The sequence below is a fragment of the Protopterus annectens genome, chromosome 7.part0 (genome assembly GCF_019279795.1).
Source record: "Protopterus annectens isolate FY-2018-M chromosome 7.part0, PAN1.0, whole genome shotgun sequence".
NCBI lineage: Eukaryota > Metazoa > Chordata > Ceratodontiformes > Protopteridae > Protopterus > Protopterus annectens.
In genome coordinates, this window is record NC_056739.1 from 477893862 (window position 1) to 477918934 (window position 25073).

The 25073-nt window shown below is 41.7% G+C and overlaps 1 pseudogene; it reads right to left on the reverse strand.

Annotated features, from left to right (window-relative positions):
• Positions 1-25073, reverse strand: part of LOC122805997 — a 191453-nt pseudogene that overhangs the window by 83971 nt on the left and 82409 nt on the right.

Below are 25073 nucleotides of genomic sequence, written 5' to 3' on the forward strand. Positions count from 1 at the left end.
ATATCATGGGGGTCTTACAGTCATCATCATCCAGAGTATTCCACCAGTTCCTGGATGCCATGTCAGCCCACGTCAGTGAGCACATATATTTCCCCAGCAGCCATAAGGCATTGACCAGAAGTATGCGTCTCTTCCAATGTGTAGCAGAATACCTTGAGGTAGTTGGTGCTATAGACTGCATGCACATACACATCAAAGCACCACCTGGTGAGCAGGGTAGGGTCTACATAAACCACAAGGGCTTCCCCTTCATTAACTGCCAGGTCATGTCCGATGCCCAGGGCATTATCATGAATGTGTGTGCTGGCAGACCTGAAAGCTATCATGCCTCCCACATCTGGCATTCCTCACAGCTGTATCAGGGGTTTGCCAGTGGGGACATCCCATATGACCATCTAGTGGGGGATACTGGCTATGCACTGGAGCTGTGGCTGACAGCACCCATCAGAAATGCACACACACCCAAACAAGAACACCATAATGAGGCACATGCACAAACCAGGATCATTGTAGAGCATGTGTTTGGGATGCTCATGTCACAGTTCCACACTCTTGACATATCCAGTGGAGCCTTGCAGTACTCTCCAGCTACATGTACAAAAATATTCATAGTATGTGCCATGCTACACAATATGATCCTGCGGAAACAGCTGCAGCAGGAACAGCATGGCCACACAGCCCCCCACCATTGCCAAGGCCAGCACAGATGAACTCAGAGGAGGAATTTCCTGAGCCTGCCCCTGTAGGCAGAAGGAGGTGTGCCAAGTATGCCCAGGCCTTGGCAAAGAGGCAACACATAGCACACACACTGACACTGTAGGGACCAAGAGACTCATACCTCTCTCCAACTTGCACATACAGGAAAAGGGATGCTAAACATAACACTACCTGTACTTTACCATGTATAGGGAGTGTACTACATGCATCCAACATAGTCAGCCCACCAGCACTGTCCTCAGTACTGGCCCAACAATAAGATAAGTCACCCTTTCTATCAATTACTGCATGGAGTTGCATGTTCTGATAGTTGTATGTATGGTATGGATGCAAGCATGCAAGGGAACTGCGTGGCTGAATAGGATAGCAGTAGACAGCTGACAGGTCATAGTTTTATAGATTAGTACTAGGCTAACTGACCTTGTAGTCTATTTTCAACCTAGCCAATATCACCATGTGAGAATCAAACCTTGCACCTTATGTTTGTAAGGTAAACACCTTAACCATTATGCCAACCTCCTACCCCTATATGGGACAGCAGGAAATCCATAACAAATACTGGTGTCAACATACTATGCAGTACTACACAAGGTGAAAACTCCCACTGCAGTGCATGTGATGGCCCAAATAAATGTGGGTGTCAATAGGTCACACAGATGGATGTCAGTGAGGATCACATACCTACCACCAGCCTCACCCAGCAGGACAGGTGTAGATGACTATAAAGAAAGACTGGGCTAAGGCCCACAAATGATGGCAATGGTGAACAGCCCCCCCCCCCTCCAGCCCTACATACACATACTACAACAGGTCTGGCATTTTTATTTTAGTTCTGAAGGGTAAGAAGTCTGAAATTGAAATTTATGCAATTAAAATCTAACATGTGTACTCTACCGATATGCCTCCCTTCTACATGATAGGTCACAATACAATATGAAATGGAAGCCAACAGAGTAACCAAAATTCCAGTACAGTCATTGCAAATGTTTAAAGTCCTCAACTGTGCACCCCTCCCCACAATCTCATGTAGAAATGCAGTGACATGTAAGTTTGAGGAGTAATATCACTGGAGCACAAACTGCAAGAGCTGTCCCAATCTATATTGTTGCATGTGTACAATATCCAGGGGTCAGTGTGATAAGTTTGTTGTTTGTTTAATAATGCCTGGAAGTGGTCAGCATGTGGGCCTGGATGGTTGTGTCTCAGTGGCCTAGGTACAGTACTGTGGTCAACAGGGCCATGTTCCAACAACTGCAGTGCCAACCACACTGCTTCTCAGCTACACCCATGTCAGCAGTTGTACATACCCCCTATCCAGATGTCAGTATCTATCACTGTTGGAAAGCTGGACATGCCATGAATGCCTGCTCATACATAGAAACAGTACACAGGTGGAAGTAACCTACACAGAGTGCATATAAAATAACTTGCACATAACTTTGGAATTATACATAGAGGTTAGCATCACATTAGTTGTCCTTCTAGTATAGAATACTGGTAGTGTGGCCAATTACTGGTAGACCACAAAAGGCACAGTTATAAAGTAATGACAGGCTGCCCATGTTTACACACAAGGCGGCATAAGGGGAATGTCACAGATATATCTGTGAGTCGGTGCCAGTAGCTTCCATATCACACATGCACCCAGCTCACCCCAATATCAGCCACAGGTTTATCACAGATCATATCCTTGCTGTAGTAAATGAGTACAGCATGAACCCATCTCTGTATGGGAATATATACATGATGCTGCATGCTGAATAGGTGTCCCATGCAGGTGTGTCCCTAGCTGTAAGCAGCAAACTGACCACATCCAGACTTGTGGATCAGTATGAACAGGAAGGATTGACAGGAATACCTCAACCACTTTCCACTGTCACCCCAGAGTAATCCACTGGCTTGCAGCCTGGGAAAGCATGAGTGACAGAATGCACTGGCCTGCTACAGATAGCCTGCAGCACTCGCAAATGTTCTATAGTCCACTGGCAAAGGCCCATACCTCACCCATAGTGCCAATGTACAGAATGTCAGGGGGTCGTAACTAACATCCTAACACAGTAAACAGAAAAGAAATGCAAGGCCATGCTGACAAATGCCGTAGCATGCCTCACCATGTCCTACTGCAAGAAGTGTGGTCCAAGCTATAACTATTACTGGGATAAAGGCCCAACTATAAGGATACCTTGAAGATATCGCTTTCATAATGTTAGGAAGAAGAGAGAATAATGGGAGGTGTAGAAGGATGGATGTCATGGAGTGTGTGAAGTCTGAAACTCTAATGTCTGCCCATACTACTCCCTGACTGCAAACCCATGAATGAATAGCCACAAAACTTCTTGTAAACCACAATGTGAAGGTAAAAGGACAAGATATATGAGTCCTGCCTCTGGATAACCTGGGTGTATCTGTACAGCTGAAATGTATGGCCCCAGTAGGATATGGCCAATCTAAGTGGAGAAAAGCACTAGAAGGGGATCCCCAGCCAACATACTACCAAGGTGCTGGACCATTTATAGAGAACCAGCAGTCTATTGTCTGTAGCTACCCCTCCGCAATGGCAGGAGTGTGCCAGATTGCGTAGTCTATATGCCTCAGAATATTGGTCTCAGCTTCATTCATCTTGTATTTCCATAGCAAATAACTGTGAGCAAAGAATGACATCTGTCAGTAGTTGATGACATGATACATCACAGTGTAAAACAGTACATATGTCAGAAAATCTATGCTACAACCAACCATGTTACACAAGCAGCACAGACAGCAATGGTTACAGTATCCCCCATATGTTACACCCATTGTGTCTCCATATTGGCAACCTATCTACAGATATCCTGCAAAAGCAGGTTGCTAGATGTAGTTGTAGCACACAAAACCCTGAACTGAAGTCCAACTCTTCCTGGAAATGATGTACATATAGAAGGTCATATTGGGCATGCTTCTACACTTAGAGAAATAAAGCCCATGTCTGACAACACAGTGGACTATAGTTATCTGTTATTCACAGATGTCTGTGCATGCACACCAAATTGTACACCATTCATACTACACACACACACACACACACACACACACACACACACACACACACACACACACACACTGGATAGGAATACTCACACATATCTAAGGCCAACATAATATAATATGTCAAACATACACACACAGAGACATGGGGAAGAGCAAAACAGACAGCGACAGAGAGAATCCCATTATAAGGCCTTTCCCACCTAGTACACATGCCATTGGCTTATATCACATGATGTGCTGATGTCATTCACTGCAGAAATTCATTTTGTTAGCCATCGTGCTTGTGATAACTGTGTAACACTATAGTACAAATAAGTATTCATTTAGCATTTGTAATCTCAGTCCTGTCAAATGGGAAGTTTTGTGTGTGTGTGTGTGTGTGTGTGTGTGTGTGTGTGTGTGTGTGTGTGTGTGTGTGTGTGTGTGTCTAGATGAATGAGTTTGAGGCCATTCACACTCATTACACTCCCAATGTCCTACTTTAGCATGCCTGCAGGTGTCAATCACCCTGAAATAACCGTTTGGGCAGTTTACACCCCATATCCTCCATGGTGTTTGTGATAACTGTGTAATGCTATAGTATAGCAAGCTAGTTAGGTAGCAGTTCTATTCCCAGTCCTATCACCTGTGAAAATGTGTGTGTTTGTGTGAGAGAATGTGTGTGTCTTTGTAGAAACGTGATTTTGAGGCCATTCACACTCACTACACTTCCCTTAACCCTCCTTTAGCACTGCTGCTGATGTCATTCACCTTCGAAGATACCTTTGGACAGTTTTCTAACATGTAAGCTCCATAGGGTTACCACCTGTCCCACTTTGAGAGGGACAGTCCCTCTCTGGGCAGTTGTGTCCTGACAAAAAATATTAAAAAGGGCAAATGTCCTGAGATTGTAGGACATAATTATGTCCCATATTTTATGTAATAGTTGCATAAAATAGTTATTTCTGTATCTAAAATACCTAAATGTTAAAAGAAACATAATAAGCAACTAAACTGCTTACAAGAATAAGCTTTTATTTAGGAAAAAAAGTTAAGTTATATCCTTTGTACTGACCGTGGGAATGTGTCAGCCTATAAAATCTGATGTGTGTCCTGAAAATGTCCCACTTTGGCCATTTGAAAAGGTGGCAACCCTAATTAGCTCCATGGTGCTAGTGGTAACTGCATGATACTATAGTGTAGTAAACTAGTTAGATATGAATTCTTGTCCTGGCAACTGTAAAAATGTGTGTGTGTGTCTTTGTAGAAACATGATTTTGAGGCCATTCACACTCGCTACACTTCCATTACCCCTCCTTTAGCACTGCTGCTGATGTCACCCACCTTCAAAGATACCTTTGGACAGCACTCCAATATATAAGCTCTGTGGTGCTTGGGATAACTGTGTAATACTGTAGTGCAAAACACTACTTAGGTAGGAGTTCTAATCTCAGTATCAGCAAATGTAAAAGTGTAAACAAATAAAATCCCAATAAAAGAACCAACGATAATCCAAGGAGGAAGAACCAGTGACACAAAACCAAATGTAAAAGTGTGTCTGTGTGAGTGTGTGTGTATATCTGTAGGGTGAAGCATTTGTTGTCCATACACAGACAGTACCCTTCAAAGTGTAATACTTTACAATGGCTGCTGATGTCACTAACCTTAGAGATATGTTTGGAGAGTGTTCTATCTGTAAGCTCTGTGGCGTGTGTGATAAATTTGTAACACTACAGCAGCAATAATTGTACAGGTAGGGCTTGAATCTTATCCCTAGCAGGTTTGTGTGTATATGTGTGTGTATATATATATATATATATATATATATATATATATATATATATATATATATATATATTCGCACCTTAAAGATTTTGGCCCCATTTATTACACTTCTCAGTGCCCTACTTTAGCAGCCCTGCAGATATTATTCACCTTAGAAGTACCTGTTGGCAACCCTAAATCATGTAAGGTCAGTGATGTGTGTGGTAAATATGTAACATAAAGGTCTGAAAACATATTTAGATAGAAGTTTGAACCTCACTCCTGGCAAATGTAAATGTGTGTGTAGGGTAAACTGTTTTTTGAAATCTCTCAACCACTACATCACCCAATGCCAGTATTTACAAGGGCTGGTGAGGTTCCACACCTTAGAAGTACTTTGGGACAACATCCAACCTATAAGCTCTGTAGTGCATGCAATAAATGTGTAACACTGTAGTAACAATATATAGATAGGTAAGGGTTCAAAACTCAGTACTGGCAATTGCGTGTCTCTGTCTGTCATCAGTATCCTGTATGGGTGTTGGTGTGATTGTGTAGTAACAGGATTTATTGGGGGGTGGATTTTGCTAACTTATTATATTGAAGACCTAGCATATGTTCCAATGTCAACATTACAAGGCCAACAGTTGGCAAACACTGTAGAGGTTGGAGTAGACAATCCACAGCCCTAAATGTGTAGTGCCATGTGTAATGACTATGTAATAGTATGGAATAGTTAACAATATAGGCAACCCTTATAATACTCAGACCACACTCCACCCAGGAATCATACACAAATACACTTGACTAGGCACCAACCACTATATTAGTAGTTCTCCTGCAAACTGCCTCACAGATAGTACCCACAGTGTGATTGCAGTGGACTCCATATCAAACCGATGACCAGACATGACTGGTGTCACACAGGCTATGGACCCATGTTCTCTCATGTTTGGGATCTACCATTCTGAAGTGCAGGAGAGAACACAAAGGCACCCTGGCTGAAAATGTTTGCATACAACAGTAAGGTGTGTGGTAGTATTCCCAATCCATTTGATGTTGACATCATGCACAAAGGCCACTTAACACCTATGACTATTGTCAGAATCCTGGACATAACCTCAATGCCAAGAGATGTGCCACCATTACCTTTGGGTACACCATGGCTCACATGAAGTAATACATTGGTGGTAGTCCACTGAACAGTGACATTGTTATAACAGAATGAAGAACACAGGTTGGCAATCAGGTGCCTGTTGACCACAACAGTCCCCTGACATCAGAAAGTACTTTGATGTGTAACATCTCCTGACTAAGTGTGTGTTATCCAGCAAGTAAAATGACATAGTCACCCTGTACCATCCTCTCAGTAGCCCAATCAATGTGTACAGTGGCCCTTTTGCGATACTCCCCACTGGACACCTGCAACAACTGTAGAGTCTGCAAATATACCCCATAAAGGGAATACCATGCCTTATACACATGCCCTGTATGGACAGACTCCAATAACTCCAATGAATCCCTGCATCATACTATGTAGGTGCAATCACTGCCTCAGTTACATAGCCATGTCTCACCAAACTAGGTCAGAAATGCAACATCTGAAGATACTAATTTGTCTACACAACATGCCCCAGGGACCTCAAGCACACTTGCACACTTCAAAGGACATGCATGTGGGACAGGTGCACAACCCCGACACTGTCCATGTTATGGAATATAAATCACATACATGTGAATCACTGCACATCACTGGCCACCCACAATAGATATCTGGAAGAGTGGATGGGGAATATGATACCCACCCCTGGGGACCACTACAGTGACTTTTCTCTCAAGCCACAATGGGGACTATTGTCATGTGGCCTGATTCCAGGGTATTCCCTTGGGCTAGCCTTGTAGAGCCCTCAGGCCAATTCACCTACTACACACCTATGGAGCAATGAACCTATGGATCTCAGTACTGGCAAATATGTGTGTGTGTGTGTGTGTGTGTGTGTGTGTGTAATTTCATTGTGCTGGATTGATGAATATCTCCTGTAGCTGTGGTTATTATCAATTGGAGGTCTGTCCAAACCACAGCACATACCATTCTCTACTCTACAACAGATGTAAATCAACATATACCTTTGTACAACCCTCAGCCCTATAATATGTGAGGCATATACAATCACTGTGTTACAGTCCTGAGAAATCCATGCAGATACAGCTGTACCCTGCCTAAGATAGGGTGAATGTGATAGACCACACTACCATATTCCTTGGTCATGCTGCAGGGCCACATACTGGTGACACACAGATGCCTAGAACAAGATCAGGATGCAGCATGTGAGAACACATTCACTCAGCACTCCACTTGTTGGGGGAGGGGGTAAAGCTGGTACTGAATGTGTTGCTAAGACTGTAGCCAATATCTGTTGTCTCAGGATAGGTATTAGCATTGTGCAGTAACTCACAGCACTTGCATTTAATGCTGTGGAGGTTGTTGATATACCTATCAAAGGCTGTTGTGATTGTCATCTGTGTCTGTTGCATGTCTGCCTTCATAAATGCCTGTAGGGGATTTCATGAGGGAGCCACGTTATATTTGAGGCTAATAAGGGAGTTCAACAGTCATGGGACGCCACCTTTCTCTGCAACAGTGTCCTCCTTCTGTTATACATTTTAGTAATGGCAGGGGACCATCACATTGTCCCCCAGTGTTTGGAGGACAATGTCTGGGTTCTGTTGCCTCTGGTAGTACCATGCAGTCATGTACTTGTTTGTACAGGGCATATGTGTATGATTCAACAGTCACACAATTATTTCCCATTGCCATGGGTGCAGTGAAGTCATCCACCCCTGTTTTCATGGCTGCAAAGTCAGCTTTGGACAGGTTTTACAATGCGGTTACCCTTGTGGGTGGTGTGGCTGACATGTTGAGTTCCATGTTGATTGCAGCCTGTGTGGATCCCACCATGCAGGGTCTGACAATTGTGGATGAGCAACAGTCCCATATGTAAGTGGTCAACACAGGTCAAGGTTGTGGCATCCTCTATTGGGAGTCAGTATGAGCCAGTCCAGCACATTGTAAATGATGAATCCCAGGAAGTGTTGGTCCACTGTACTGGCACTTGGCTACTTTCCCCAGGAGGTATAGTGGTAGTTGAAGTCTCATACTATGTCAGTGTTGCATCAGACCATCATAGTTAGCAGAGTGTTGAGGAATGTGCATTGACAGACTAGGGACATAGATGTGGACCCATAGCAGGCTAAGGTCTGGATTGCACTATTACTCCAAGGCAGTTGTACCAGAAGTATCTCCAATGCATTATGCTTGGATAGTAGTCTGGAGGTGTACCCATCCATAATGAATATGGAGACAACATCACCTGTGGAGGTGTGATGTGGTCCATGTTTGGGGACTGACAGCTGTGGAATGCATTATAGCCTGATACTGCAGGGCTGCTGTCTGCTGCTGTGAACCACCTCTCCATTACAGCAGACATGTTATTGTCCTCCTCTCCAATGAGTTCTTCGAGTGACTGCAGCCTGACAGTTAGATGTCTACTGTTGAGCAGCATGACCCTCGGATTGCATACATGTCTAGCTGTTATGGTGGTAATTACATTAGGATCACTGCCTAATAAGGCATCATAGGGGTGGCAAGACACTTAGCAGTACCTGGAATCCCAGCGCTGACAGATGTAGGACATCTGTGGCAAATCATTGGGTTCTCTCAATCATGTTATCCCAAGCCGAGAGGTACTGGATTCCCTGAGAATGACACAAACCATGTAAGCCAATGTTGTAGTCGATCTGTTGATAGTACCACAGCATCATTCTGGGTGACAGTGGTACACTGCTCAGAGCTAATATCACACCTGCCTGGACCATGTAATCAGACCATTCAACCATGTCACATAGTCCAAGGAGGTGTGTCCCAGGTCATTCACACCCACATGGATACAGAGTGATAACAGTAGTTGTTGTGGAGTGCCATGACTGGGTGTGTCATGTGTTGGATGCTGGCATGTGCTAGATAGTTGGCTGTCACCTGTTCCATATTTAACTTAGTGAGTGGGATATGTGCGTGCCTCAATATTGAGTTACCCATGATCACTGTAGTGTGCATGGTGGTTAGCCTTAGGATCTTAGGCTGAGGGGTGCACTGTGTAGATTAAATATGTGTCCCTTGGCATTTGCCATGTTGTGGTGTCTGACTGTGTGTATTTCTTGCTGATCTGTGCTGTTTGGGTAAATGTCCATTGAGTTCCTCTGTGAAGTTGTGTGTGTGGCTTTTCACTGTATGTCATGGCTGTCAAAGTGGGTGTCATGATGAGCTATGTGTTCCACATGGTGTGGTGCAGGTGTTGATCTTGTCCTCTTGACCTTCTAGTCCAGTCTTTGCTGGAGAGTGCATATGTCCACACTGGGTGATATATGGGTAACTCTCACAGGTCTGAGTGTTTGGAGTTTAGAGGGGAAGGTTGTCTGTGTACATGAGGCAGTTGTAACAGTGCCTCAGAATGGACAAGTGCACAAGATTAATGGGTGAAAGCACAGAAAACTTCCTTTCAATCATGTCAGGAGGGGTGGACATAACTAGTAAGTATTGAGGCTACTTCTGTGATGAATGAGTTCTGCTGATGGCACCCAGGTGTGTCACACTTCTTGATACAATAACCTGGTGAAGTGCCAAGCCATAATGCTATTTGAAGTGCAAGACAGAAAGAACTAGCACGATGTAAGGGTGGAACTGAAGGCAGACTTTCTGCCACCTGTAATACTTTACTTCAGCTGTGCAGTTAGCAGCTTTGGCCATGTGAAAGCTCAGTAAGCTCTGTAGCATGTGCAGTAACTGTGTAACACTATAGTAGACATAACTAGATAGACAAGAGCTGTAATCCCAATACTGGCAAGTGTGTGTATCTGTGTGTGCGTGTGAGTGTGTGTGTGTGTGTGTGTGTGTGTGTGTGTGTGTGTGTGTGTGTGTGTGTGTGTGTGTGTGTGTGTGTGTGTGTGTGTGTGTGTGTGTGTGAAAATCATGTATTGTCTGGCTTATGCCATTTTTGACTTATGTACTACCTTTCACACTTCCCCTCACCTCAGTCTAGTAGTTCTGTTGATGTCATCCACCTTAAAAGTACCTTTAGACTAGGTGGAAATGTGTAAGCTCTGTGGTGCATCTAATAACTGTTTAGTACTATAGTAGAAATAACTAGATAGGCAGGAGTTGTAATCTCCCTACACATAACTGTTTGAATATGTTTGCATGAAAATCATGTAGTGTGTGGTTTGCCCTGTTTTTTACCTGTGTACTGCCCTTTACACTTCCCCTCACTCCAATCTAGTAGTCCTGTTGATGTAATCCACATTAGAAGTACCTTTGGAGTAGGCAAAACTGTATAAGCTCTGTAGTGTGTCTGATAACTTTGTAGTACTGTAGTAGAAATACCTGGATAAGAAGGAGGTGTAATCCCAATGCTGGCAACTGTTTGTGTGTGTGTGTGAGAATCATATCTTGTGTGGCTTACATCATTTTGATGTGTGTAACATACACTGCTAATGACCACCTTCTGCTGCCATAACTTTATATAGTGCAGTAACAGCATGTCCCTCACATGCAGCAGGTTAAACCATTGTACAGTCTTCTGTACAGATGTGTTTGGAATATCCAGATGTTTTCAACTTATATGTGGTCAGAAGTGGTCTGTGTTTTCCTTAACAATGTCCATGTATGTGAAATTGTAGCCAAATAGGTCACTGTGAGTGTACTAATACATATGGCAGCATGCGGTATCATAGCTGACTGAAACATCATGCTGATACGGTGTCTGCCACCCTCACAGGTGGCCAGCCTTGTCGGTGCAATACATGAGTCCAGATGCTTGGTTTTACAAGTGAACTGTTCATGTTATGGGTCACATTAAAGGCTGAAAGAGGTGTGAACTAACATATTGTGGTCCTAATTTGTATGTAACAGGAGCAACTTGCACCTTAACATGGTTGTGTACACAATGTATATCCACTGTATACCACTAATGTGTCACACATGTCCCTACCTTAGGCCATTTGTCCTGCCTATTTTGCTGGCACTGACAAGTTGTGAGGTATGCTACAGGAATGTTGAATTCCCATCAGGTAGGCCCCAGTGGTGACTACTGTGATGCAATGCAGTTAACCCCACTACAAGTGAACATGCACATAAAAGCAATATAGCTATTACTGATAGTTGTGTGCATGGCAAATTGCATGCCCTTCACATGCCTGGGGTATTGCTAGGCAATAGCAGAATAATACCATACTAACCAGCTTCAGGCTGCTGTCCCATATGCAGACCAGAGGGTCCTAGGTAGTTGTGAGAGAGAGAGATTGTCAGCAGACTCACATGTGTCCTTGGCACAGGATGTATGCAGCATATCTGCACATTTACAGTACTAACCCAATAATATACCATGTTCTGTCCTCACCATAGATGTGCACCTCTGTGCATTAGAAAACCCCATCCACAACCGCAGTTGGACCTGACACATGGATGTGGATACAATACAGATACATGTATGTCTGATACATTAGTGTACTAATACAATACAGAAACATGTATGTCTGATACATTAGTGTGCTAATCCCCAACTGGGCCCTTACCTGCATGGCCCTCATCCAGTGTGTGTGTGTGTGTGTGTGTGTGTGTGTGTGTGTGTGTGTGTGTGTGTGTGTGTGTGTGCAACCCACCCCCACAATGCTTTCCTCAGCTTCATGGCTTGTGCATTGGGTGGGTGACCCGAGGTTGGCGAGGAGCTCCTTGGTGGGTGTCAGTGGGGGCTGGATGGCTGGGTCTCCTGTGGCTAGCTGGTCCCTCGCTACAGCAGCAGCAGCAGCCCATTGACAGGCATAGCGGATGAGGTCAGTGGCCCGATGCTGCACCTGCTCATAAGTTCTGCTGTGCAGGCCAGCATCATTTACCCTGTGGGCCAGAGTGTTCCACAGGGTGGTCCTCTCCCACACATCTTCTGCTCTCCATCCAAATAACAGGGCATAATGTTCAATCACATATTGGGTGACAATGTCAGTTTCTCCAACAGAGAATGCTGGTAGGTGAGCCCTCTGCATGTTAACTGGAAGACATAAACAGGGAAAAGGTCACAGGACCTCATACAGTTGTCAAATTATACATCAACAGCGAATATTACCTGCAATTAATCCAAACTACACCATAACATTCCAATCTATCATGGCTATAGCAGCTTGCATTACACTCCTGACTCTGAGCTATCTTATTCCTCCCAATGTTGGACACCTGATTGCATAATCCTCTACTCTCCATTCATTTCTGTGTAGAGGGTTGACAGTGGCCATCTTCCATGTGGATGGTGTGTGCATGGTGGTAGGTCTGTCTTTGACAGTGGAGTGTGATGGAGCTGTGAGCACATGCCTGGGTTCATGTAGGAGGCAGCCAGTGATTTTATTATGCCCCATGGAGATTTGCTGTTGTTGCCATCAGTAGGCAGTATGTACATGCTCACCATAGCTGAGGGAGGAGTGTGGTTCATGTGCATATCCCCCAATACAACTGGGGTGGACAGGTGGCGATGTGCCCACCTAACTTGTCTGATGCTGGTTGCCTATATCCATGGCATGTGTGTATGATGTATGCTTTACCCCCAGTACAGGGTGAATTGTGTTGTTTCCTCTGAGACTAACAGCATATACGGAGACACTGTTGCAACTGTCCTTGGTGGTGTGGATATGTCTGATTTGTAGTCATAGTCAAGCTTACAGGAAGTCACCTGTGAACTTACATGCTAGCTCTGATAGAGATGGACTTGCTTCCATGTTGTTGCCTGCACCTATGTGTCCCTGTACATCCAATATAGAAACCTATGATGTGGTTTGTGTATTGCTGTGTCCGGCAAAGGGGATTACTCTACCTTGGTGGAGGCTGGTTATACAGCTCAGGCATTGCTGAGTCCATATAGCTACAGTGGATGTAAAGGCTGCACACCCCTGTTACAATGCCTGGCATTTGTGCAATTGCAACATGGCATCACAATAACTCATTTCAAAACAATTCCCACCTTTAATGTGATCTATAGCCTGTACTATTCAATTGTAAACATAACAATCTGTTCTGTGAAAAGACATATGGAAATAATAATCAGTACAATAAGCCAGCTGAATGAGTGTGCACACCCTTAAACTGATATGTTGTGTATGCACCTCTTGAGATGGTTACACCATTCATTCATATTGGTTTGGACTCTAACATCATGGCACATCTTCACTTGGCAATAGTTGCTCACCATCCTAGAAACACCTTTGATTTTTTTTTCAATGGAATTGTACAGGTTAGGGGTCACATACAAGATGAGAAACATTATGAAATGATTTTCTGTGGTCTGATTGTCATACAGCACATACAGCACACAAACCTGGCATTCCAACAGGGGTGTGTACACTTGTGATATTCACTGTATATATGTGTTGATCAGACCTCTCAACCGTCCCGAATAACTCGTTTTTTACCGAGTTTTGGGGTCCCAATAATGGGGTGCCATGATTCCAAAGTGACAACCCATTATTTCCGATTTTTCAAAGCTATTTCTTGATTTATGTGCTTTTTGAAGCTGACGTCATCACATGCATGATGACATCAGCATGCCACATGTGTTTGAATACTGGGACTGCCGTTCAGGCATGATACTGGGACTGAATACAGGAGGATTTACTTTTAAAGCCATGTCTGCTGTTCAGGCTGTCTCGTCTGATGTAGGATTTACTTTTAGTGCACAGGTTTTCTTCACCTGCAGAGCCATTAAGCAACAGGAGGATTCAGAATTATTTAGAGGTAACTGCAGAGCTTGTTCGGTGCAGCGACCGTTGTTGTGTTGAATTATTTAGAGCGGTAACTGCAGAGCTTCTTCGGTGCAGCTGACCGTTGGTGTGTTGACTTATTTAGAGAGGTAACTGCAGAGCTTATTCGGTGCAGCCGTTGGTGTGTTGAATTATTTAGAGTACAGATGTAACTGCAGAGCTTGTTCGGTGCAACCATTGGTGTGTTGAATTATTTAGAGAGTTAACCGCAGAGCTTGTTCAGTGTAGCCGTTGGTGTGTTGAATTATTTAGAGAGGTAACTGCAGAGCTTGTTTGGTGCAGCTGTTGGTGTGTTGAATTATTTAGAGAGGTAACTGCAGAGCTTGTTCAGTGCAGCTGTTGATGTGTATGCTCTCCTGACACATTTCTACAAGAAATTAATAATTTATATTCCAAGGAAAACAAAACAACTGTGCCTCAGTGTGAATATTCACTCAGCTCTGAAGAGACCTTTCTGGGATGCTTGGGAAGCCTTGTAATGCAGCTTTGTTTCTACTTCATTTGCATAATGACAATACTGAAACCACAACATATCCAGATTTAGAGATGATTAGGAGCAGAATGAATTCTCCTCATGCCTTTTTACAATATCAACAACTACTTCTCCAGGCATTCGCTGTTTTACTGTGACAGAAATGTTTTCATCTTCTACTCCACATGGTATATTAGAAGACACAACTACCTCATTCTTCTCTTAAATAAGCCCCTTTGATCTCTTCCATTCTAACATGGTTCTTATTCTTCATTTTCCTCAAGGTAATTAGCAGTGTGTTACTGTATGAGAAAAAAATATTGAAACGGCAAACTTTTTTTCCCTTGTGCCATACATCATCCAGTGTTTTAAGGTCACCCATTAATTCTAACCTTCTAAGACCTCTCAGTCACCTGTGTTTTCTAGGAAGCCCATGCAACCTGTAGTTCTAGTGCAGAGCTTGTTCGGTGCAGTGAAATGCATGGTGGTAACACAAAATTTTATGCAAACAACTTTCCAAAATTATACAAGCAGTGTTTAAAATGTGTTCCTCCCTGGTGATTGGCCTTTTGCCCCCCCCCCAATTGAAAATAAGTTCAAGAAGCTGTGCAACATGCCTATGGCTTACATTACTGTGATTGTGTGTGTGTGTGTGTGTGTGTGTGTGTGTGTGTGTGTGTGTGTGTGTGTGTGTGTGTGTGTGTATATATACATATATATATATATATATATATATATATATATAAATAATATAATATTGTGTATTGAAATAGACTGTTTGCATGGAAATGTTCTGAATAGGGCAGTTGTGTCATTATTGGTGCATGCATTTTGCTTCATTGCCTACTGGAAAAAATGTTCAAACAATAAATTTGAAATGCAGTTGTGTGTCGAAGTAGACCTTTATGATGGAAATGTTTTGAATAGGGCAGTTTTGTCAATATTGGTTAATGCATTTTTGTTTCATTGCCTACTGGAAAAATGTTTAAACAATAAATTTAAAATACGCTGTAACTTAAGTCTAACAAGTGTGCTGTATTATACAAGGAATATAATTTAATAAAGTCAGGAAGGTGTATCAAAGAACGAATGTATGTTGTTTTGTGTGAAAGGGGCCTCTGATTTAAAAACAGGTAATCTTTATCCACCACTGGCCAGATGCATTTTCTTTGGATGTGGTGTGGGTTTCAATGCTGTTTCAATGAATGTGAGTTTGAAGGGCAAAGAAGTTTTAATGCCAAATCTATTTTCATTGTGAGACAGTATTGCTTTGTTTAGCAGATATCCATTAGTATTTGCGCATTGTGCTATAAAATTAAATCCAAATAATCATTCAAGTAAAGCAGTATGCCCACATTAGTGTTTATGGTAAATGGGGTAAAATAGCCAGGTAATGGGACATTGGAATGGCTGCAGGGGGACTCGGGTGCTATATTTTTGTTCTGTTCTTCAGTTTGCGTTTGAAAGTTGGTATCCCACAATTCCATTTGGGGTGGGTGGGGTTGTGTAATTATGTATGCAAATTTTATGTTAATCAGTATACAGATTTGTACCTATTTTTCATGGGCCTTGTCCAGATTTTTGATGCTTCCAGGTTGAGAGGTATGGTGTTGATATACTTGGTAGTGGTAGGCATGGACAGTAGGTCATAACACAGTTGGACACTTCTCTGATTACTACCTGATAATCATGCCTACTCTAGTACCCATATCAGTGTCAGGGCAATGCAACCAGTAGCTGTATACATTTATGTCTGTTGTATGCATTGACACTGATATTACACACATGTGCAACATGTGCAACCTATGTACCTGACTGCTTGAAACCCATGTGATTGGTTTTGTGCCTTCCAGCTGAACATATGCATATATACATGTGGTCAGGGGATACCTGGTGTACATTTCTGTTCTATGTTAGTATGGCACACTGTATTTACAGTCTTCTGCTCAGTCATACTTCTTAACCTGTTATAGCAGGACATCTGGACAATGGCCCACATAAATGGGGGACAAAAGGGACATCGGTATTGATACTGTATTAATATAGCTGCACCATACATTAGTAACTTGATTGCACAGTAGGCTTTGACATCACTGGGATAAACTGGAAGATGTCCAACAGTCATAAGTAGGCCATTATGTTACATTGTCATTGCTCACAGACTCGCCAGTGGTTTGGCTGACTTAACACAGGTATATGTGTATGTGACTACAGATATCAGTCACAAATGTGCTTATCGTCCAGCAGAATACTGTACCGTTGAATGTTATTAATTCAATATATCACATGCAGTTTAACACACAAGTCTGCAACAGTACTTTACTATGCACATGCCCTGTATAGGTCTGTTAGCTTTACAAAACAAACATGTCATACTCATATTCACAGGTAACGCATGGATTTGGACAACATGCCATTAACTGGCCTAGCAGTGGCACAGTCACAACTGTTTGACAGACACCCTAGTGGTTGTCATATGTGAGCTGTCCTTTCCCAGGGTGAGTCAGGCTCCTGAGGTGTGATCCTACCTCACAACCTCTTAAAACATCACATCTGGACAAAGCCAACAATGATGGGGGGATTAATAGGGGCAGACTTTAAATATTCCTGTTACAAACTTAGGAAGTGTGTAGAATGATACATTTTGCATTACCGTGAATATTCTTAAGGATGTGGAGTCTTAAACTCATGTTTGTCATTATTTGATGACTTCAAACATCAGCTATTTGCCAGAAAAGTACAGCACATGATAAGCTGAACTTTTTTGTAATTACCTAGTGTTGTATATAATTTAGTGACCAAGCCAGGAATCCAGCAGCCATACCCCTCTCTACCCCTTAAATACTGACCTTCTCTTCACTGACTACTATCTAAGCCATCTCTATCAGCTATCTCTGCTACAGCTACCTATTGCTGCACCTTACTCTTTGCCCACTAGGTGACACTCTAACTTTAGGCTTGTGATGTATCCTTTACCCCACTTTTCCCATACTTGATCTCTGACTACTTTCCAATTTTCCTGTTGTATTACACTATTCTTCAGTGCTTTTTCCTCCTCCATCCAGCTATACTTCTCTTATTTTTCACTCTATCTCTCAACTACCAAAAAGTTGCATTATCACACCCTACTCACCTGTAAATACCAAGAGTGCCTCAGGAAATCTGCTACACACAGATTGTCTCTGCAGAATCTTCCTTCACCTGTTTGGATACCTGTCAAGTCCTTCTTCTAACTTAGACCTCTGTACTCATTTCCCCCTTTCATAGCGGCATTCCAGGTCTCTTACATGCCTATGCCTTTCCTCTCTCTCTCACTCATCTGACAGGAGAAATGAAATAAATGTAATTATAAACACTAATGTGTTATTACTGGGTACTCCACATTGCTTGCTCTCACTACTAGGGTCTTTGCCCCTCCCTGATCTACCTGTCCACCCCTTTTCCTGTCTCCTCTTCTTCCCACATCATATCCTCCCCAAAGAGCATTTAGTTGGGATAACCTACGTGGTACCATCTTTATAATTCCTCCTTTTGCCCTGGCTGCTGCGAGTCCCTGGCCCTGGAGGAACTCTTCTACTGTAAGTTACATTAATGTTATAATTAAAAAAGAGGATGATAATGGTTGTCCAAGTTAACATTTGTTGAACTGTACTATCCTATGCCTGCAACATTGTGTGAAAGGATTTATATCATGTGTATCTGCCACAGTTGCTTATGATTACATTCATACTAAATGGTTATTTAGGATTAAGTGCCTCCCACGTGGGTGTTTAGCACGCCACTCTGCTCATTGTGAGAACGCCACATTTTCTCTCAGTGTCTGTAGAAATAAGTTCTTCTGTTTTTGCTTTTTGGAGGAGCTACTGATTATTAGTGGCATTAAGCATGGTGAATTAAATCTAATTTTTGAGCCCAGCTGTATTTCATGTGGTCTAATTGCCTTCCAATCCCTTGTAGCTGTGTCTTATATTTTAGAGTGATAGCATTTGTCTAGCCTTTTGCTGATAACACTCTTTCAGCAACTGAACTACTTTGTAGGCGTTTTACAGTGATTTCCTAATTTTCTGGTCAGTAAACCATGTCCAAAGGTTAGAACAGACTGTTTGTAGCGATTGACCATAAATATCAGCGATAACTCTCTTTCAGCAACTGAACTAGTTTGTAGGTGTTTTACAGTGATTACCTAGCTTTCTGGTTGGTAAACCCTTTCTAAACGCAAGAACAGATTGTCATTTGTAGCGATCGGCTTAGATATAGCATTTTCTAAAGGTCTGCCTGTAATATTAATGGGGTGGTTTTTATTCTGCATATAGGGCATTTTTGTCTGTTATTAATCAGGAGCACCTTATTAAGAGTTTGTTTTGGTGCTTGTACATTTATTTCTGTATTTACTTTTTGTATCCTAGTTTTGTATTCATATTTTGGAAACTAAGGGGAAATATTATGACCGGTGCTCTGCTGTTACCTTACTAAAAAGGGAAATAGCTAATACCAACCTGCTAAATAGTAATAAGCCTACTAATTGAAACTAAAAAGCCTATTTATTGAACCAATTGTAGCTGAAATGTAAGAAGCCTATTAACTGAACCTTTACCATTCAGGGATTCAATAGGGAGAGATTAAACGGAATACTAGTAATCCTATTTGTAAAGTGAGCAGGTAGTTTGGGCTTAGAGCAGATGGCAAAGCTCTTAGTGGGAGAAACAATTTCTAGTGGCTGTTACTTGCACCTTGTCTTGTTGAATATCTGCCTAAATCATGTTGATCACTTTCAGTATGGCCTCATAGGGTTTGTGTAATTTGGGCCTGTTGTATTTCACTATTTGCCTACTTACTTCACTGTTCCATAATACTGACTCATTTTAGTTACCTGCTTTGTTTACTCATCAATGCTCATAGCAGTGGGAATTAAGAATCTTATAGTTTTCTTGTCCCTGCACAGAAATGCATGTTATTAGTTGTCACCACGGCTCTCTAAATATAACTAAATGTTTTATTGGGACAGAGTTGTATTTCAGGTGCTAGCTCTGAATGTAACATGTTAGTAGTCTCATAAGGTGTATGCATCCAAGGTGGTCTTTATCACTGTAATGATCTGTGTCTACAAACATGACATTACTGCTGCCTAATCACTTTTTTTTTCTCTCTCTCTAACCTTCCTAGCTTTCTACTTCCTCTCCTGCACTAAGAATTGGGAACCTACCTGCCTGGTCTTTAAGGACCCCTTCCATTTAATTCTCAGCCATTCTAGCGTCAGCCCAAAGAAACCTGCTGCCCTAGCACAATCTCCCAGGTTCCAAAGTGAATAAGAAAGTATGTTCTTCCCTAGACCTAAATGATAAGCTGAACTTTTTTGTAATTACCTAGTGTTGTATATAATTTACTGACCGAGCCAGGAATCCAGCAGCCATACCCCTCTCTACCCCTTAAATACTGACCTTCTCTTTACTGACTACTATCTAAGCCATCTCTATCGGCTATCTCTGCTACAGCTACCTATTGCTGCACCTTCCTCTTTGCCCACTAGGTGGCAATCTAACCTTAGGCTTGTGCTGCATCCTTTACCCCACTTTTCCCATACTTGATCTCTGACTACTTTCCAATCTTCCTGCTGTATTACATTATTCTTCAGTGCTTTTTACTCCTGCATCCAGCTATATGTCTCTCATTTTTCAATCTATCCCTCAACTACCAAAAAGTTGTATTATCACACCTTACTCACCTGTAAATACCAGGAGTGCCTCTGGAAATCTGTTACACACAGATTGTCTCTGCAGAATCTTCCTTCACCTGCTCTAACCTTCTCCGTTCATCTGTGGGCTCACTCCGCTCCCCTACCCTACCCCCAAATCTCACCCACCCCGAGTGCTCCTACATTTATACTTAGGCCACACCCCTTCCCTTGTTAACCATTAGCAATCCAGTATTCACTTTACATACGTAAATCCTATACACCCAGTTTTCATACTGCTTATCATTCTACTACCCCTGAAATACTATCTCATTCCAATCTAACTCATTATTAAGCCCCACATTCTAACTCTATTTTATCTTCACCGCTACTATGCCTTTAACTTACAAACCAAAACTTATTAACCTGTCTCCCTTATTTTTCCTACTACCCATTCTATCTGTACCCTATATTCTTACCTTATATGAAAACCTGCACTATACTGAGTCCCACCATCCCCTAAAGTAGACATTACTACTACGTCAACTACACTTCCAAAGCCATTTTAACATAGCAGCTACCTCAACCTACCTTTTACCAAAGTTTCACAGGGTAGCCCATATTACTTACCTATAAGCCAGGAAGTCACAAAACATTTTCTGTAAACTCCTGAGGTTTACACAAAGTCTGAAACAACACACTCTACTTCACGGTGACATTCATCCCAACCCAGGACCAAACAACAATACCCCAATAAACCCCCACCTACCTCAATCCAGCACCCCATTCATCTCCACTAGCACCCTTAATTCTCTGCTCATAGCACATCTCAACATACAGAGTTCAAACAATAAAATGAGTCAACTACACACTCTGCTAGACATACATTCATTTGATATCCTATGTTTAACAGAGACTTGGCTTAAACCAGTAACAAATGACAATGAAATTATCCCACCTGGCTATAATATCTTAAGATTAGACCGTACAACCTAAAAGGGTGGAGGGGTAGCAATTCTGTGCAAATCTAAGTTACATGTTACTTCTTTAGATGTACAACTACCTTTAGATAGCAATGCTGAAAATTTTATCTCTAAATTTCAGGTCAATGCTAGTAAATCTATAAACATTATATGATCCTACATACCTCCAGGCAATAACATTAACATCCTAGAGAATATCCTTTCTAGATCATTTCCACAAGAAACCATTGTACTTGGTGATCTTAATATAGTTTGGAATAGCTGTACTTCATCCAAACCTACAACCCATATTAACTTTTATGGATTCTCCCAAACAATTACCACCCCAACCAGAATCCATAAACCCAGTAACAAAGAAAGTATTTTAGACTGGATCTTAGTAAATAGCTATCATCTCTCTTATAAAGCAGGTACCATTCTTGATGATATTAGTGATCACTCTCTTACTTATATAATCAGACAAAAAAACCTTTATTTCCAACCAAACTATCTTTAAAACTGCCCGAAACAAAAAGATTTCAATCCAGCAAACTTCCAAGCTGAGCTTCAAGCTTTTGACTGGTCACCCTTAAAGCTACTCCCTCTTGAGGAAGCAATAACCTATTTTAACACTAAATGTTTACAAATCCTGGAATACCATGTCCCTACTCGCTCTATAAGAACTAGAAGTAAAGCTGCTCCATGGCTCACTATAGACACTAGGCAGAAAATCTTATAGAGAAATAAAATCTGGTCTAAATGGAGAAACTCTAAAACCCCAACAAACCATCAAAAATTTAAAGAGCTGACAAATGTCACTAAAAATCAATTCTTCTTGATAAAAAAATTCTACTTTAAACTCCAGGAAAAGCATCAACAAAAACCTCAAACTTTCTAGTTAGGTATAAATAGACTTCTACACCCAGGCCATTTCATAACACCACCCCCTCAGGTCTCGCCCTTAACAGTCCCAGCCAGATTGCTGATGCTTTCAATACATTTTTTTACTGAAACCGTACAATCTCTAGCAAACTCCTTACCAACTGTTAGTGCAACTCTCCCATCCTCATTACCTAGGATACCCCCTACCTTTTATTTAAAACCAGTTCCTACATCCCTTATCCACACCTTACTCCACAAACTTAAACCATGTACCCCTCAGCTGATCTCCTACCAGCTGAATACCTGCAAACTACAGCAAAAGTACTTGCCTATCCCTTTTCCATCCCAATTAATAGAACCATTACTGAAGGCTCCATCCCATCTCTCTGGAAAATCTCTCACATTATCCCACTTCACAAGGGTGGTAACTCAACCGAATTCTCTAACTTTTGCCCCATAGCCTTAATCTCTCCTTTAGCTAAAATTATGGAAAAATGCATCCACCAGCAACTACTTGATCACCTTCTCCAAAATGACCTACTAGCTGACTGCCAGCATGGTTTTAGGCCCTGCCATAGTACCACCACTGCTCTCTTATCCTTCTCTGACTGCATTAACAAACATAATAACAACAGGCTTTCCTCTGCACTCTTTATTGACCTCTCTAAAGCCTTCGATATGGTTAACCATCAGACACTTCTAAACATACTCAAATTACTCTCACTTGACACACAGGCACTACAATGGTTCAAGTCCTACTTAGAAAATAGACAACAAGCTGTCCTTTGGGACAATCACCTATCCTCAACTCTCCCTATTACCCTTGGTGTTCCTCAAGGCTCTATCTTGGGACCTCTCCTTTTCTCTATAGTCATTAATCATCTAAATATAAATCTTCCTCAAAATACCTGCATACAATATGCAGATGACTCCACACTAATTTGTGCTGCCTCAGCTTCATCTGAACTCTAATCCATAACCCAAATTGCGTTTAACCTAGTAGAAAACTGGTTCCTTCAAAATTGTTTCCTCCTAAATGCCAAAAAAACAAAATTGTTGTTATTTATTCCAACACTAAAATCCTCTCCAATAGACCTCACAGTTACATCCAACAATGGTACTATCATATAACCTGACCCAACCACCATACTCTTAGGTGTAATAATTGACCACATCCTGAACTTTGACTCCCATATTAACTCAACTATTAAAACTGTAAACAGAAAACTTGGTTCCCTTTACAGGATAAAACCTTTCCTTACCCCAGAAGCCAGAAATACCATTGCCCATACCCATCTGATCTCTACCCTCCTGTATACCGCCCCCATTTATACTAATCTTTCCAAAAGCAACCTTAACAAACTAGCAACCTCCTATAACAACATTGCCAGATTTGCCACTAGCTCCCCATTTTGAACCCACCATTGTCAAAATCTTAAACGGCTAAGATGGCTAAAACTACAAAAGCAGCTACAATTTCAACAACTTATCACCTATAAGATTTTGTATCATCCAAGTAATACTCCTATTCTCTGTAGCCTCATCTCCCCCTACAAAAATCTTACTTCCCTTTGCTCAGCAGATAAATTACTAGTAACCATCCAGAAGTCCTACAACAAAGCAGGTGATTCTCTTTTCTCTAATTCTGTAAAGCAAAGCTGGAATAGGCTTCCCAGCAAACTAAAATCTCTTACATCATTACCACTCTTCAAAAGGCAACTAAAAAAAATCCTTAAATCACAATGGCTATGCTCATGTACTAATCCAGACTAACATCCCCCGTACACCCTTACTGCTTTTCTTTCCTCCCAATACCCTTACGTTGTGATAGTAAGCCTCCTTACTCTGATATCTAGTCTCGCCTCATCGGGTAACTACCTCAGAATATGTATTCTGTAATAATCAACTTGCTGTGAACACACGTGTCTCCACTTTGTATATATACTAACTTGTTTGTGTTTCTTTTTTTTTCACTTTGAGCATTACTTTTCAAAACTACCATAATTATTAGTTTAATCTGTTCTTTTTTCCTTGTCTTCTATATAACTGTCAAACCCTTCCTATGTAAATATGTTTCTAGTAATACTGTATTTGTTTTTGTAAACCTCGTACTCAAGTTCTTGATGTTAATCTCTATTGACAATGTATTAAATTTGTTATTTTCTTGAATTCATAGTGTAGATGGAGCTTATGTCCCCGGGCCTCTACTGAAAATGGACATGTATCCAGTTGGACTAGCCCAGTCAAATAATGTAAAATAAAAATAAATAAAGATTTCAGGAGGAACAGAAATAAAAACTATGAAGGGAAAATCTGGACATTCTGTGAAGATATGCACAGTTGAGAGCTATGGCTGTGATCTTTTCCACTACAGAGAGGGCCATATGCTATGGCCATAGCAGCTGTTTAGCAGAACATTAGCACAGCAAGTCTTGGGACATATAATCTTCCAAATCATATTTCCCACTATTACAGACCAAGTACTACATTCAATTACATGCTTACATGTCCCACTTACCTTTTTTATTTTCTTCTCTTTTCCAGTTTATGTTTATTTGTTCTCTCTCTCTCTCTCTCTCTCTCTCTCTCTCTCTCTGCACTACAGGGATAGAGTTGGTTTGAATAGGTGGCAGCATGGCTTTTGTAGGTGATGCTAATGACCAGGTGATTGCCTGTGCACCTATTGGTGTTGCCTACTAACTAATTGCATGCAGAGCAGCTGTGTAGTTCTTCCAATAGCCAATGT